Raw genomic sequence first — 5,374 nt, forward strand, 5'->3', positions numbered from 1 at the left:
TGGGATCTCAGTTCCCTGACTAGGGATCAAACCCGCACCCTCTGCATTGGAAGGTGAAGTCTTAACCACTGGACTGCCAGGGAAGTCCTGCTACACTCGTCTTAAATGCCTCTTTAACCTCTGGCCCCATACCTAATAGCCATCTTTTTTCTTTTCTGCCTAAATCTCTTATCTGCCCCCCTCTGTCGGCCCCGCTCAGGCCAGCACTTGGCGGCTCCACGCCTCCCGCTGCCCATCTTGCCTCTCCTTGCCTGACTTTCTGCCCACAAGGTCAAGGTCAAGCACACCTGACCACTCTGCCTGCCGTCCGCTTCCTGCACACACTGAACCTCAACCACCCAGGGTATTGTCCCCAAACATGCTTCCATCTCCGCATGGAACACACTTTCTCATTTGTCTGTGGGTTCCTAAGACTGTAGCTAAGTGTCAGCTCCCCAGGGAGACTTGTCCCTGCTCAGGAAGCAGGACCAGCTCTGTCTTTGGGAGCCCAGGCACTTCCTTCCTGTTTGTCCCCAGGCACGCTCTCCACACTGTGCTGTCACTACGCGGTTACTTCCTCCATCCTTCCGTGACGTCAAAGCCCACAGCCATCTCGTTCATCTCATCGGATGCCTGGGGTCGTGCTGGCACCATTACTCAGTAGCCTGTAATTCCCAGGTAGAGACAACCCACACACTTTGCGCCGTGGTGAGCAGTCTGAGGTTAGCCCTCTAGTGACGAGGGACACCCAGGTGCGGTCCTAGTTACAGCACCCGTTTGTTGTGTTTGCCCTGGCTCCCTGCTGAGCTGTGAGCTCCTGGGGCTCAGGGACTGGGTGGGCTCACTCCTTCAGCAGTCCCTGACCCTAGTTCTGCCTGACATGAAAATCATCGCTGAACGTCTGTTTTGGGGGTAAATACCTGTAACATTCCACAAGTTTTCCTGGGGAGGAGAGTTGGCTTAGAAAATGTGCAAGCTAGATATGAATTCGGACTTTTTCAGAATTCTTCTTCGTATCAAAATCTAAAGATGATAAACATTTTTGTCATTGGCAGTAAAATCTCAGTGAGAAATGCTGGCTACAAGGAACCTTCAGGACACTGAAATGATGGCATCTGGAGCTGGGAAGGGAAGGGACTTCTGGGCGGGAGCCACTGACTTGGGAATCCCAGCTGGCACCTGGTGTTCGGAGTCATTGCCTTTTAGGGGTTTCTGGGCACACAAGCACTGAAGGGACTGAAGGCCCAAGGGCACTGGGATGGAGACCACTAGTTCCCACCACTCGTTCCCACCACTCAGCCAGACTGGTTTCCAGGATTAAGGCCCTCTGCCCCCACAGGTCGCTCCCTAGCAAAGCCCTAAGATTCTGGGTCACGGAGTGTGTCTCTTTTGATAAGGGGCCAGGGGGGAGATTGCTTGGTGTCAAAGGGCCCTGGATTGGCAGGGAGGGCGGGTGTGGGGAGGGAGGAGAGGCAGCCCAGGGGCAGGGGAACCCGGAATGTGGGCGCCTCAATTTTGCCAGGACCAGTCGTGATAGAGGTGATGTCCTCGTGTCCTTTATGCTTGAGAAAAGCAGTCCTGGTGCAAGAAGTGTTGGACTCTAGGCAGGGAAGTCACAGAGTGAAGGCACATTGATATCACACAAAGCTGAAAATTATAGCTGCTGGAGAGTGATGGATGCATTCACCTTTCACTCCACATCTTTCTGCCTTAAGGAAATTGTTGCCAGAGACCTATGCAAGTGAATTTGAGCCCAAGACCCATTTGTCTGATGACATAACATAGAGTCAGACTATTTTGGAAAAGAAGTCTTTGCCAAGTCACTTTTGATTCCAGGGCTTAATGTGAGTCAGTCAGGCTTACAGCTTCAGAGTCCTGGTTAATCATGGATCTTGTGCTAAATCTGCCAAACAGGGACAAGGGAAGAGAGTTGTATTCTTGGGCTTTGGTCAGGGTAATAGTGTTTTATACACATTGTCCTATTCATCGAGGCTTGCATGAGAGAAAGAAAATTCCATGTTTTGTTTAAAATATCAGCACCGGGCTTAGAAGAAGCTCACAGAACCAGCCTGTACTGAACAGATTTACAGGATTACCCTTCGGTGACGGTTAATTTTGTGCCCAGATTAAGCATGACTTCTGAGTGTGTCTGTGAGGGTGTTTCCAGATGAGATTAGTGTTGGAAGCTGCGGACTCAGGAAAGCTGATGGCCCTCCCCAGCGTGGGTGGGCATCGTCTATGCATGGAGGGACTGAGCAGAACAGGAAGCAGGAGAAGGGAGGGTTGTCCCCTGCCTGCCATCCTCTCTTCCTGCCTGCCGTGGAGCTTGGACCTCTGTCTTCTGCACGGGGAGTTACGGCCTCAGCTCTCCTGGTTCTCAGGCCTTCAGAATTGGACTGAGTGGCACCACTGGCTTTCCTGGGCCTCTGGCTTGCAGACAGTAGATCGTGGGACTTCTCAGCCTTCAAAATCATGTAAGCCAAAGCTTCCTTTTATGTACTGATGTGTGTGTATATATATATATATATATATATATATATCTTCCATTGCCTCTGTTTCCTCTGGGGAACCCTGACCGGCACCCCTCCTCTCTCTGAAACTAACTGAGCAGGACCCTAGGGGGCCTTCCTGGGACAGACCCCCTCCCCCATATCCTCTGCTGTAACTTCTCTCTGAAGTATCCAGATAATAGTATCTCATGCATATTTTCTGAGTTTTTCAGATGCTAAAAACCACCACCAAATGGAAGAAAGTAACTACTGGACAATCATGAGCCTGTAGCACCTACTGGTGCCTAAAGATGGATAATGTAAATCCCTGTGACCCTGCCCTGTTCCCTCCCCATCAACCAGTGAGAGAATTGTGCGCGAGCTGATCACAAACCCTTCGATCCACCCCCCACCCCACCTTGTCTTTAAAAATGCTTTGCTAACATCGTGCAGCGAGTTGGGGAGTTTGGGGGGCATGAGCCATCTGTTCTGCTTGCATGGCCCTGCAATAAACTTTTCTCTGCTCCAAACTCCAAAGTTTCGGTTTGTTTGGCCCCACTGTGTGTCCGGCACGTGAACTTGCGTTCGGTAGCAAAACCAGCTGACGAGCCCTCAGCTCAGTTGGTTAGGTAGCCACACGCTAACGTGCCCACCCATCTGCATCTCCTAGTCGAGTTACAGGCTGACCAAGGATCAGCTAGATTTGTTTCTAAACCCGTTTTATCTTCATTGAACTTGGTATTGTAATTACCTAATTGGATGACATCATGTAACCTGATGAAATAGGAAGGTAAACATGCATTTTTATTATAATTTGATTAAAGTATATTAAATGCTTTCTTGATGTTCAATGCACTGAGTCCCTAAAAATGTCACCTAAATGTGGGCAAGTCAAATGTTACATAAAAAGTGTGGTAAAATTCTGGGATTTTAGATTCAGTTTGTTTCAAAGGGTTTTGAGTTCTGGCTCTACTTTAAAGAGACCCAAATTGCAAATCATAAACAAGGCATCAGGAAGGTGGTTTATGCAAGAAAGAGCAGGTAGAACTCCTATCAGGAGGCCAACACTTAAAGGAAAGGTCTGCATCTCTCGTTGAAGAAATAGAAATACATTCTTTTTGTTTTAGGTTAAATTAAAATAACAGTCTTTGATGACTGGGGCGTTAGGTAATGGGGATTCTACTGAGCACATCTGTACATGGATAGAGTGGTCCCCTGCCCTTCCACTCACAAATGCCCCTCCCAGTTTACACGGCAGACCCATTTCTTTCCTCAAGAGTGTTGGGGCTTTGGAGATCACCACACTCAGAACACACCCTGAGGCCGCCAGGTCCTGGCCCACCTTGGCAGCACAGCCCACCTCAGGGCATAGGGAGGGACTCACAAAGGGGCCATGCAACGGGTAGTGACATAATGTGAGCTCTTCTTCTTTTCAAATTGCCACTTTTAAAAATAATTAATTAATTTATTTTATTGGCTGTGTTGGGTCTTTTTAGCTGTGCGTGGGCTTTCTTTTTAGTTGTGGTGAGTGGGGGCTACTCTTCGTTGTGGTGCACGGGCTCCTCATTGCTGTGGCTTCTCTTGTGGTGGAGCATGGGCTCTAGGCGCGTGGGCTTCAGTAGTTGCAGCTCACGGGCTCAATGGTTGTGGCTCACGGGCTCTAAAGCGCAGGCTCAATAGTTGTGGTGCACGGGCTTAGTTGCTCCGCGGCATGTGGGATCTTCCTGGAGCAGGGATTGAACCCGTTTCCTCTGCATTGGCAGGCGGATTCTCAACCACTGCGCCACCTAGGAAGCCTGCGCCACCTAGGAAGCCTGCGCCACCTAGGAAGCCCTCCACATTGCCACTTTTTTATCCGACTTCTTGCCTGTTTGCCTGCCTGCAAAAAATGGTGTTGCATTCCAGGCGCACAGAAAAAGGAATGTGCATTTTAGAATGTTAATTGTATTGCCCTCTCTGTGCTCTTATTATGTTTTTATTCCAATGTTTCTTCTGGCTTACAAGAAGTGGACTTTTACCCAGAGGTCAGCAAACTTTCTCCATAGAAGGCCCAATAGTAAATATTTAAGGTTTGTGAGTCAGAGAATCTTTGCAGCAGCTACTCACTCTGCTGCAGTAGCTGCAAAGCCATCGTAGACAGGGATAGAAGTGAACGGGTGTGGCTGGGTGCCAATAAAGCTTTATCTAAAAAACAAGCACGAGGCTGAATTTGGCTTATGGACTGAACCCTGTGTCAACAGCAAGAGTTCTTAACTGAGTGAGGGATTGGTAAAGCCTGTGAAAGTGTATGCAAATTTTGGGTATGTATTTTTCTGGACAGAAGAACTGTAGTTTTTTTGAATTTCAAAGGCATTTTGATCACTAACTGTAAGAAACATTGATATAGAGAAATGGCCTCTTCTGGGCCCCCATAGCATTTAATTTTTTAAAATCCTGTTCTTTGAATCACTTATTTTTAAAAATTTTATTTTGAAATAACTATAGAGTTACAGGCAGTGGCAAAGATAGTACAGAGAGGTCCTGGGTCCCCTTAGCCTAGTTTCCCCCAATGGTTATATCTTACATAGTTATAATATCAAAACCAGGAAACTGACATTGATGCAATATGTGAATAGAGATCTACGTCCTTTTATCACTTGTGTAGATTTATGTAACCACTACTGTAATTAATCACTCATTTGTTTTCCATCTCAACAGTTTTTCTTTGAGATTGGCTTTTATCACTCAGCATAATGCCCTTGAAAGCCATTCCAGTTGTCTGTGTATTGTTGTTTTATTGCTTTTTGCTTGTTGGTATGAGGGACATTTTGGTTATTTCCAGATTTTGTCTATTTACAGATAAACACTGCCATGAGCAATACAGTATGGAATTTTGTGTGGACATATGTTTCCCCTTGTCTGGGATA

This window comes from Hippopotamus amphibius, chromosome 6 (assembly GCF_030028045.1).
Source record: "Hippopotamus amphibius kiboko isolate mHipAmp2 chromosome 6, mHipAmp2.hap2, whole genome shotgun sequence".
NCBI classification, from domain to species: Eukaryota; Metazoa; Chordata; class Mammalia; order Artiodactyla; family Hippopotamidae; genus Hippopotamus; species Hippopotamus amphibius.